A 13,096-nucleotide genomic window follows, 5' to 3' on the forward strand; every position below is an offset into this window, starting at 1 on the left:
GTGACGTGTATTCTGAAGTGAGGCATGTGAAAGCACATCACTTGCAAAAAAGATGATGGGATATATGATTACAGAAAGCTTGCTTTCGGTTGCATTAGTTTTAGCCAGAATGACTCCAGGCTAAACAATGGTTCAGTGTATATGGTATGGACTCTTACTGCTGCAGTCTCAATACAAATTAGTAAATGTCTCAACTAGAAAGAGTTCATGTCTTTCTTTGCTATTCTATCTAAAAATCCGTATTCCAATCACACCTATTTCTACCAAATAGGTAGAATTGCAGGCGAAAGCTATTTGTCACTATAACACCCTAATGAATCCATGCTAACTTTAATTATATTCTAGTATATTCATTTAAATTTTTTGAGAAGAAAATGATAACATTTAAGTATTTGTTGAGCACATTCATCAACTCTGTCATTCTGTTGTTCCACCTTGACATCAGCAAATTGCTTAGCCCCTGAATTATATAGTTCTGTCCTAGCTCTGCAAAGGGATGACTTATTTCTGCTTATATTCTAATATGTAAACCTCAAGCATGTAGTCACCATATTGGAGGTTTTGATAATGTTTGTAGCATTCTGAGCAAGACTTCCTAAGAAGTAACCATCCTACGGTAAACCCGGATAATACCTGGGGACCCTGTTAGGCAAGAATGGACAAGCAGAGAAGAAGAAAGGATACTGAGAGGTGAGATCAAAGACACAGAGACTCACCTGCATCTACAGTAGCCTGGGAGTTCAATGCCTCCAGCTAGGTGGATGGACTATCTCTCTCACTGGTCTAAGATACCCCAATAGCAATCAGCTGCCCGGCCGCAATCTCTTTTCCTTATTAATATTGAGGTTCAAAGAATGATACCCCAAAGACTAGCACTTCGACATGCTGAATTAAAGGCCTCAGAACCAGTCCCTCTTTCTGACTTTCCCCCCACCCTCTGTCTCTGAATTACCTTTGATCCTTTTTCTCTCTCAAAGTGCAGGGACAGTTTATACTCTAATATTCTATTACTGGCTTAAAAAACAGACCTGCACAGTCATTACAATGCTGGACTCCCCCGTAGTGAACCGGAGTTTGAGTCTCAGACCCAGTGACTTAAAACTCACACCAGGCGTGTGTGTGTGTGTGTGTGTGTGTGTGTGCATGCCTGAATCCCAAGAGTAGAATGGAGAAGAGATTGCAGCATGACCATTCCATCTGGGGGTGATTTCTTGCCTTCTATCTCTGGCAAGTGCATGCACCCTATGCCAAAAATCAAAAATCTCTAAGAAAAAAAAAAAAAAAACTGGACCCACAAAAGAGAAAAACAAGTTCCTTTGACCTGCCTTCTCTGGTGTTTCATTAACTAAATTCATATCAAAGTAAGGAAGAAAGACTGAAAAATGTCAGCACACCTAGACAGATTTTGTCATGAGCTGTTGTCTGTCTTCAAGACCCATGAACTTTTAAGGAGATGTATTTATTGCCATTGTCACAGCACTGAACCCATTCATTCCCCTTAAAGTCATTTACTCTAAAACTGCTGTGTCTCATTTTCCTCTTTCCTACAAAGTGATATTTAAGCCACAACAAACTGGTTCCTCTTTGTGCTCATATTTTCTGCAGCTCCTATATCCATGCGTACACTTTACATGAATCTGTATGCCTTTTCTTTTATTAATCTGCTTATTGTCAGTGATTTTTAGAGCACCTCAGAGGGAGAGGGAAATTCTCTCACCTCTACAGATTGTGATTCAAAAGTTAAGAATTTCAAGATGGCAGCAGTAGACATTAAAACCAGTACAGGTGGTCCACCTGTGGCAGGGCAGGGAGTAGAATGTCTCTACACAGTGGTTACAGCCACACGGGAGGCCCAGGTTTGGTTCCTCGGTCATTCTAAACGGCCTGGGCACAGGGTGACACCTGCAGTCCTAACTGGGAGACTGGAGCAAGAGGATCATGATCTGGTGAAACCCTGTTAAAAATACCTCTCTCTCTTTTTTCTCTATCACAAAACAAAACAAAACAAAACAATTGCAGGCTCCTTACGATGGCAAGGACAGTGTGCCTGCCCAGGCCGCACACCCATAATGCCAGCTCTAGTCACAGTGTGTATTACTTGAACACGAAATATCCAATGAATGGCACTGTTGTCACATTAGTACACTGTCTTTTTGGATGCCTTTAAGCACAGCCACATGAAATTATTTTAGTTAGACTGAGGTTATTGTGTGTTTATCACTTTCTACCACTGACAATAGGAAAAAGGAAAGATCATAAACTGTGACTGGCCACTATATGACAGCTGCTTAACTGCCACCGAAGGCCTGGAGGAGAGCAAGTTATCAGAGATGGCCATGGCATTCCCTGGAGGAGAGCAGTGCAAAAGTCAAATACATAAAATGGTGTTTGCATCACAGAGTATCTGGACATTATCTGGAAAAATAATCCTAGTTTGTCCAATTCTTCATTTACATTATTTTTTGCTATTCTACATTTAATCACTATACTTCATTTAGATCGTAAAGAGACTTTACCCTATGAAAAACTGACTTACATTTAAACTTTATAATCCCCATATTCTGCTTTGAAATGCTTACAACTTACTAAGAAACTCGCAGTTATATAATAAGCCAAAGACAATTACAAAGTACAAGTGGAAAAGATGTTCATACCAACTTCTCCTAATTATTGTGCCTTGCCACTGGCACCAATAATGTATTTTTAATTATGGATATTTCTGCTAAAATTTTTTTCCAAAATGCAATAGGCAAAAGGAGAATGCTCACCCCTAATTTTTAATTATATCTTCATCTCAGTTTTCAAAGAATAAGATTTACAGAACTATATAGTTACAGAAACAATTTAAACTTTTGCTCTCATTCAAAGTAAAAATATTTTTAAAAGACATCTTATATCTCTCTGGCAAGGGATGAGGTGCTCAGGCTTACTGTGCCAGCTCTGTGCCCCTTCTTTCTCACCTGACCCCAAAATAGTCCACGTCTCTTGTTAACAGCCAGATGCTTGTAATATCAGCTGTTGGAATAGCCCTCAAATGGTATGATAGCTTTTAATGAAATTTTAATTGCTGACAATGGTGTTTTGGGTGATTCCCAATTGTCAAGATTGCTGTCACCACCTGGATTGGTTTCCAGGTGGTTCTCTGACTGGAGGAACGTGGAGGAGACTTGAGTAAGGGAAAGACACTTGGCATCTACAGGAAAGCTCTGTGGCTCTGTGGTCCTGTAGCCTCTTCTCCCCTGAAGAGTTAAACTTAGGTGGACTGAGGCTGCAGGCCCGACCCTTACGAACCTCCACGCCTCCCCACCATTCCTCTTCCTTGGACCCCAGGTTGGTCGTCTGGGACTTTAAGGCAAACCCCCACCCCTCCCCACCCGCAATCCGGATCGAGCAGGCCAGCAGTTCCGGACAACAGGCGGACTGAGGCTGCAGACCCGACAAACCAGGTCCTGTCACTCATCTTCTGACCCTTTTCTATTAGCCTTTGGACTCTTTGAATTTTGGTGATTTGAATATTCTAATTATTTTTTAAAACAGTCAATCGCTATTTCTCATTTTGCTTGTAAAAATACTTTGCCCATCATGAAGTACTTCTCAGACCAATCCAGTTGAGAATACTATACATGTCATCATCAACAGTTAATAAGCCATATCTGTTTCTCACTAACGTCCTGCCTCTCTATTGTTCACTTGCTATCTTTCTCTATCCTCTTCCCTTCACTTCCCCCATTCCACACTGTCCTACTCTCATTAAGTACCTTCACTGCTTTTATGTCCTCCAATTTTTTGCTCTCTACCATAGAGTGTGGATAGTCGGTATATATTGAGTGGATACATACAATATTATATATGACAGCCATCAGATAATCACTCTTTCAAGAAAAGGGCCTTACCTTGAGACCTTATGTATAAAAGTAGATAAATAAATTTACACAGCTGGTTAATGTTTAGAAATATTGTTGGAGCAAGCTTTAAAATACCAGTGAAGACTAATCTAGTTCATTATCTCATCAGAGGTTATATCTCCTATAGTCATTATGATGCAGAAATTTGTGGTGACTGGAGCCCCAAATCCTATCAACATGGGATCAGTGAAGCACCCAAATCTGTATCTTACAATTATGAAGAATTAGAAGTGTGGAAAAGAGGAGAGAACAGTAAAGTAGATTTTATTAGAGAAGGAAAAAAAAAAAAAAAACAGTTCCCAGACAGCAGGGAGGCAGGGAGGGGGCCCAGAAAGTGAGTTGCCAACTTGGGGCTCTTACTAAGGGTTTTTATCCTAGCCAGGAGGGACCTATTCACATTTTGTCCCCAAGGAGGGGGGGGTCACATATTAGGTACATGTCATGCTGTACGTTTGGAAAGCTATACATTTAGACAACTTCTGATAGATGATTGCCATGTCTTTGAGTGCTTCATGCTAGAGACTATTATCTATTGGTCAATGCTTGTTCAAGTCTTTGAGAGCTTCAACCCTAAAACCCATTACCTAGGTTCTAGAATGTAATGGAAACATGAAAAAAGCCATCATTGGTTAATCATTGAGTCACTGCTACAAGCCATTTCTTGTAAGCAGGCAGCCTAGTGCAAGCTTGACCATTGTGCCTCTATCTTTGGGCCTTCTATCCTGACCACCTATTTCACAGGATTTACCTCCTATCTCAATTAGACATAATCAGTGTGAATTGCAAACATTTGGGAGATTTTGTGGACTTCCTGATCTGTATGTGAAAAGTAGAAGCAGGCAAAATGCCATCTTAAACCCAATTCACAGAAGTAATTTTGACAAAAGTTAAGGTTATATTCAGGACTGAGGTTTTGGCAGTACTCACAGCTTGTTAAAATACTATATTTAAGCACACTTGGGTAACTAGCCATGGCTCTGAGCCACTTGGGTAATCTCAGGTAATCCTTATCATAACTTCTCCCTCTAGCACCCCTAGAATCAGCCAGCTACTAAAGAATTAACTCTGGCACAAAGTGGAAAACCATTTAGTCAAGGGTCTATAGAAACTGGCTAATGCTACACCATGTTGTGTGCTAAATATTTTACATCTTGCCCTTGGTTTAACATTTTCCACATTTCTAAATTGTCCCTCTTCATTTAAATCCTGTGGCCCATCAAACACATCACAAAATGAGTGTAAATCTCTCTTAAAACAGCAGAGACATATTACAGGGAGAGACATGTGGAACAAGCATAGGATGGAAACCAACCTTAACTCTACATCGAATGCTACCTAAATGAGAAAAGATTGTGCACACTTTTCTAACAAGAATGCTAGACATACTCAAGAAACGACTAAGGTATATATAACACCAATGAGTGTAAGGGGCTCCTGTCAGGAAAGCCAATAGGGAAAGTCAATAGGGGGAAAAAATGAAAGAAAGAAAATATAAACAAGCTAAGGGAGCTTTGGAAAAATCCTCTGATTTCAGACTTCTGCTCAATTTAACCTGTGTGCCCAGAATAACTCATCCATTCTGATTTTAGCTCTGTGCAGTTGTCTAATGCTGAATCTGCACACACTGAAGATCAGATGCTGCTGATGCCCCACTGAATCTCCTGATTCTTCTCAATACTTAAGTGCTATCAACCCAACTTTCAACACCCAGCCTTGCATTTCTTTTCATAAGGGTTTGTACTGTCCTCTGGAAACCCTCTGTCAGTTGATGTATAGATATTTCAGTTCCTTTGATCCTCAGCTAGGATATTCTACACTAGCTTTTGGAGTATTCCCAGGAGAATATATTGCCAGCCATTCATAATTGCAGCTGGCTTGATAAGGCAAATATCACTTTCCTTTTCCCTATCTTTTATAACTCCCAACTCATGTTTCCTCTATCTTATAAATAATATCAAAATCTTCACCTCCCAAATTACACTTGAATCTGTCTCAGGATCTGTTCTCTAGCACAGGCCCAAGCAAAACACAATAGCAGCTCAAGAAACATTCATTCAGACGAGATTGGGCGCGTTCAATAGAGAGGCAGGACGTTAGTGAGAAACAGATATGGCTTATTAACTGTTGATGATGACATGTATAGTATTCTCAACTGGATTGGTCTGAGAAGTACTTCATGATGGGCAAAGTATTTTTACAAACAAAATGAGAAATAGCGATTGACTGTTTTAAAAAATAATTGGAATAATAATAATAATGATTGGAGAAAACATAGAAAAGATGTTGAATGTTGAAGCGGGGAGATTAATGCCTCTGTATTGACTGACATCCATGGCATTCCCTTTTGAAAAAGCAATGTAATACACTGTAAAGTTATATGTAATCCAATGTAATATATAGAAGATTATGATGATAATAAAAAAATTAAAAAAAACAGTTAAACTTGATCAAACCCTTTGTGAATACAGGTTTAGAGCAAACATGTCCAACCATAATATTCTTGTACTCAATCATTCATTGGGCAGTAAACACGCAGCGTGTTCAAGGAATTCTATGTTCTAGGTACAGAAATACAAAAAGTAAATATTCTGCCCTCGAATAAATTCTAATGTATTACAAAATAAGCCAATTAAAAGATATAAATGGGGGATAAAAGCATGATCAACAAAAGTCACTGCGTTATGAGAGGAGGAGATTAATTAAAGAAATGTCCTAGGTGAGTCCTGAAAGGTAAATGGGAGTTAGGCCAGTTTCATCAGAAGGGCAAGAATGTGCCTGAGAGCTTCAGGAAGGATGAAGGGATGGCACGAGATTGAGTTTAGGAAGGAACTAGAGTCCAGACCATGGAAATGTTTAATATCCTGGTAACACTTTTTAAATTTTATTCTGAATGAATGAAATACAATCGAGGAATTACAAGAAAGGGTAACTGAGTCTATGTCACAGATGATTCGTCCTGGACAAGAAATAAATCTAGCATATTTAGTGTCAGCTACTCTGGAATTAAGAGGCGAGACAGTGCATGTCACCCCCTTAATATGTACCTAATGTCTGCACGCACTAGCTGGAACTGAAATATTAGAAGGTATCATAGCAGGGTAGCCAACTGCAGATACTAGAGACAGTATGGGGGAGTGAGTAGTAGATTGTGGGAGGATGGGGATCAGGGCAAAAGTCAAAACATTTACTAGACATAAAAATGAGAAGATATCTATTGATGATAATGTACACAGTAATGTCTTTAACTTAACTAATATACCCCATATTCATGCTGGGAAAAACCATGTTGTACACTGTAAAGATGTATAGTGATTAAATATAAGTAAAAAATAAATTAAAAAAAAAAAAGGAGAGCAGCCATTCCAGGACAAGTGGTTTCCCAAACTTGTCCTCACATTGAAATCTCCTGGGACAATGGGACAATTTCAAAATGTACTGAAGCCTACATCCCAGCCTCGCCATGGCCTGGGGTCTGGAAATTTTACACAGTTCTCAAGAGATTCTACTGTGCAAGCAGGTGTAAGGATCATTGGCCAAAGATATATAAAGAATTTTAAAAGAAAAAAAAAAAAGAGAAGATGGAAGAACATCATAAAAATGTTGGTGAGGAAGAAAAGCCTGCAAAGAATGAGAGGGAACTTTAAGGTGAATAGGACTGAAGAAATACAGTCCTGGAAAAGGGAGAAGGAAGTGGCAGGGGAGAAGGATAATCAGCCGGAAAAAAAAAAATATAAGAATGCACATGTGGGGGCTGGCAGATGACGTGGTGGTTAAAGGTGCTGGACTCCCACATGGTGGTCCGTGGTTCAGGTCCTGGACCTGGCGGCTTGCTTTCTCTCTCTCTCTCTCTCTGTCTGTCTGGTCAAATAAAAATAAATAAATAATAAAATATTTAGAAAAAACAATAAGAACGAACATGTGATCAGTGCACTTGGCATCTAGGATGAGTGGCCTTGCAAAGGCACTTCTAAGATGAGAATGCAGATAGCAATGAATTCTTGAATGAATGGAAAATGAGAAGGTGGAGATCATTTTCAACAAGTTTGCCTACAATGGAAAAACCAGGGACTTAGTTATCAAGTGACTCCTATAGCAGAGGAACAATAGGTCTTCTCTCCATCAACATTACCAGCATCCTTCAAAGTTAGCCATAACTTACATGTTCTCTATATTAACCCTTATCCCATCGACCTCTGCCTAAAGTCTGTGAAACCACATTTTCTTCTTGATAGCACCAAATTATGCTGATAAAGTAAAAATTTCCTTCTATGATTAGAAGTTTGTTGGGAAATACAAACACTATGGCTGAAGGAGGTGGTTAGGTTTTGGCATGTAGAAAAAGAAGTCAACTTCTGTGTGCTTTCCTTGTTAGAGGAGTTCTCTGTTGCCTTGGAAACCACAGTCTATGTGGAAGAAGCAGTGTGTTTCGTGGGTAGATGGTAAAGCAATCAGGTATACTATGTGTAAACATTGTGCATCTGTGTGAAGGAGCATTGGCCAAGCTTTGTTGGCAGTAGGACTAGAATTTGGTTTTAGTAGATGTCACATGTCTGCTAAAGTATATTTGCGAAGTGTTTCCTGAGCAGAGCAAATACTACAAAGAACAGAACTTTGTGAGTTTTCCTTTGAACACATGCCTGACAGAAAGTACAGCCAAAAAGAAGAAAGTGACCCAAAATCTAATCCACATATTCCAGTTTTACATTCATCATTTCTGAGTATTATAAGATGTTAAGAATATTGAATGTATTCAGTCTTCCTTACTATTAACTTTGTAGGTTCATCTCACAGAGTCACAACTACTGGCCAGTAGAAATCTGGTGATTTTATCACGAGAAGAAACAGAAGCACTCAGGTGCCTTGAGGAAAGATGGAAAAATAATAAACCACAATGGTTGTGCACTTGAGAAGTCAAAGGCTGCCCTTGTAAATTATTTTAAGGAATTTTTTTAACGTAACGGCTAAGAAATAGTAATCCTAAAGGTTCTGACCAGCAATAGGGTCAAGTTAGTCAGAGCCTTTCATTTATAACTTTTCTTTTTTTTTCTCTTATAAGCTGAAGATTACATGCATTCACCAGAGACAGAGTGATAGAGAAAAAGGGAGAAAACATCTCCCAGTAGGGCATGGCCATGCCACAATCCCTTCTTCCCTTTTCCTTCACTTTTCAATCTTAGTGGGATTTGAGGTACACACACATGTGCCTGGCATGCTTTTAAGCCACTGGGGCCAGGATTTGAACCACATAGTTGGCCATATGGGATTCAGCTCCCTTAACTACCAGGCCAAAGGACTGGCTCAATATGACTTTCTCTTCTAAAGAAAGGAATATTCTTATAAATAAATTTAGAATTCTTTTTTGTAACATTTATCCCTTATTTTCACAATAAGAAGTGATTAATTGATCAATTTGTTCTTGGTCTATAAATGCAAGAATCCTAACACATCATTTTTTCCCTTAATAGGCTTACAAACTAGTAAGGGAGAGAGATTCATAAGTTAGTAAGTCTAATGAAGTATGGACAGTCCACCCTGTGCTCCTAGGAAGAGAAAGTAGTTAAACATGAAGATATATGCATAAAAATTATATTACAAGTCATCATGGTGGGGTATTGGGAAAAGTTTTCAATTAACTCCTCGGATAAACCTCATTGTCTATAATACTGCCATTGTGCAAAGCTAAAATATTAACAATTATAATAGCAACAACAGTAAACTTCAAACAAGAAATAGCCTTTAAGTAGGATTTCTAAGCTTAAGTAGTCTTTGCCAGCTGGGCCATGGAACAATGGGTGGAGAATTTTTGCCTCAAACTGTACTCCCAGTAATTCATCTCTCAGACACTCAGCGCTTTAAGAGCTTTGTACTTAATACATTTTATCATTAGGTCAGTTTTTTATTAGCAGGCTTCCCGTTGGCCTGAAAGGCCAAAAATGCCTCCTTAAATGCCCTTATACAGAAGAAAAGCTTATTCAATTGATGTCATCTATTCAGTTAAAAACATCTGGTGACAATTTGTACATCCTTCCTAGCTGTGTAAACTCATCATGACCTCTCTTTTCTCAAAAGAAGTGGATTTCCTAAAAAATAATAAATTTGATTTTGCTCTACTGTAGTCATTTTTATATTGTTCTGAAACACGATTATGCATATGAATTTTCTCCAGATTTGTCAAATAAGAAAATGTTTCCATTGGGAAAAAGAAGACATATGGGAAAAAGCCAAATTGCTATAAATAGGGATATTTCTCAAAAGTAACTTTCCTATTACTGTACTTACAGCATTCCCTTTTGGATAACTGCACTATACATGTTTCTGTACATAGACAAGTTTGGCTCTTTTGTTTATTGTTTGTTTAGTTTGATTTGTTTCTATTATGGAGAAGCTTAAAGATAAATTAATTTGTGGGTAGGCAAACACAAAACAGTATGAAATTGTTTTAGCAAAACATAACAGTATATTTGTATATACACACATTTATATATAGAGAGATGTGGCATATGGAAGATGGCAATGTTAAATAAGCCCCATACTCTAGTATTTAAGGGAGCCAAGTGCCACATAACTGACCACAGTGTGAATCCTTGCCCTAAGAGCTTAAAGGATATGCCAGGTGTGTGTGCAAGCCAGCAGGTGGCATGGTGGTTAAGGTGCTAAACTTCCACATGGCCAGCTATGGTTTGAGTCCCAGTCCTGGGAGCTTGAAAATCACTCTGGGCACATGTGTGTACATGCCCAAAATCCCAGGAGGAGAATAAAGAAGAAGGAATTGTGATATGGCTGCAAATCACCCACAGGGATGATTTCTCACTTTCCCTTTTATTGCCTATCTCTCTGTCTATCTCTGCCAAGCACAAACACATGCCTTATGACAGAAACCTTAATATATATATATATATATATATATACACACATATATATGTATGTATATATATATTTATATATAATATATATAAAACCACTAACTCCAATAAAACTAGAGATATCTGTTGCCTCAAGCAGCTGTATGTAAAGCAAACACAGAAATAAAAATGGATTAGCAAAGTGAATAGCAAACAAAACTGAAAAGTAAGTCTTCATAGCAAAAAGTACTGTTATAAAACAAACAAACCCATGAGATCTATTCAGTGTTGAGAACTGTAATCACATACTACACAAGACTGAATGAAGCAAAGGCTGTGAATCAGGGCAAGTGGGTGAAAGTCTACACTGTGGAAGGGGTAGTTCTGTCCTGACCCCAGCTGAATAGTCAGGAAGGAAAATAAAAAGATAAACAGAAAATGGGAGAGTAAAAATCCATGAAAAATTAAAACATCAATGCAATATCTTCACTAAGGAAGATAAAAGGAACTTCAGAAAAAAAAGAAAATGTTAGAGACAAAGTTACCAGCTGAAATAAAAGCAGAATTACCTAGAACTCAAATACACAAGTCTTAACGGAATCCCAAAACTTCAGAACATTGGGGATAAAACAAAACAGGGGCCAGCAGGGGCTGTGGTGTTTAAGGCACTGGACTCCCACCTAGACCTGACTGATTAAAATTCATGCTGGGCATATGTGCGTGGTGTTTAAGGCACTGGACTCCCACCTAGACCTGACTGATTAAAATTCATGCTGGGCATATGTGCGTGGTGTTTAAGGCACTGGACTCCCACCTAGACCTGACTGATTAAAATTCATGCTGGGCATTTGTGCGTGTGTGCCCAAAATCTGAGGAGGAGAATGGAGAAGAAGGGATTGTGGCATGGCCATTCATCAGAAGGGGTGACTTTCCCTCTTTCTGTCTTTCTCTGGTGAGCACATGTGCCCTATGGCAAAAACCTAAAAAGACAAAACAAAAAACAAGCAAAGAACATTTCTGAATTTTTCCATGGAGGAAAAAAGTAGCTACCACAAAGTGAAGTTTTTGAAACAAGAAAAGCATTGGGTGCTAGAAGATAGTGAAGTTACTTCATCAAATTTTAGTGAAAGTGATGATTAAACTGTAACTGTCACTCACTTGTAAATGAGTTCTCAGATCTGCAATGTCTAAAAAGAATTTATCTCATTCTCTTGCTCCTTTACTCAGGAAGCTACTTGAGAATATATCTCCCAATGTGGATTAAAAGAAAAGTAGCATGGGAAATGCTTGATAAACAAGATCTAGAGAACAAACATGGGAGAGAAGTGAAGGGGTATCTTAGGACAACGGTGATGGCAGATTCCAGTACAACTGCATAGTACCTGAGAGAACCATTTCTCAGACTGTGTATAAAGGACACACTTTTAAGATTTGCCTTTTGTTTTGTTTTGTTTTCAACCTATTATGGACCAATACTTTTATAAAACAATAAAAATGGAGGTTGGACTGTGGCACAGTGGTAAAAGGCAACACTCTGTGAGGCTGATCCACATGAGAGAGCTCCAAGTTTGCAGCCAGAGTTCTCCCAGATTATACCGGGAACACGTGTGCCCACGATCTTGGACTGGCTGAAGCTGGGTGTGGATCATGGCATCAAGGCCCTAGTAGGGCAGAGTAACTAGCTGGCCAAAGCTCAGCAATGCTGGATCCATATGGAAATTTGCAGGTGCGGTGTTCTGGACAGCTTATACATACTGGGCATGTGCACACATTATCCTGATTGGCTGGGAAGGCTCTGGGTGTGAAAGGGGGTAGAAATCATTTTATGAGACTCTGTTGAGAGCACCTGTCTTTCATCCTGTCTTGCTCATGAAGAAAATAAATAAGGAAACTAAAAATTTTTTTCAAGAAACTGATGATGATCAAGGATATTATGACAATGTTAAATTGATTATGATACACAGAAGTGGAAAGACATACCACCAAAATGTCAATTTTACCCAAATTAATTTACAAATTCAATGCAATTTCAATCACATTACTGGTGACATTCTTCACAGAAATATAATAAGCAATAATAAAATTTGTCTGGAATCACAGAAGGCTGCATATCACCAAAGCAATACATATCACCAAAAATAATAAGGTAGGAGTATCTCACTTCCTGACCTTAAAGTGTATTACAAAGCTGTGATAAACAAAACGGCATGGTGCTGGCACAAAAACAAACACACAGACTGATAGAGCAGAAGAGAAAGTCCAGAAATAAATGCAAAACCATACAGTCAACTGATTTTTGACAAAGAGCACAAAACAATCCAGTGAGGAAAAGAAGTCTCTTCAGCAAAT

The sequence above is a fragment of the Tupaia chinensis genome, unplaced genomic scaffold, assembly GCF_000334495.1.
Source record: "Tupaia chinensis unplaced genomic scaffold, TupChi_1.0 Scaffold000046_3, whole genome shotgun sequence".
NCBI lineage: Eukaryota > Metazoa > Chordata > Mammalia > Scandentia > Tupaiidae > Tupaia > Tupaia belangeri.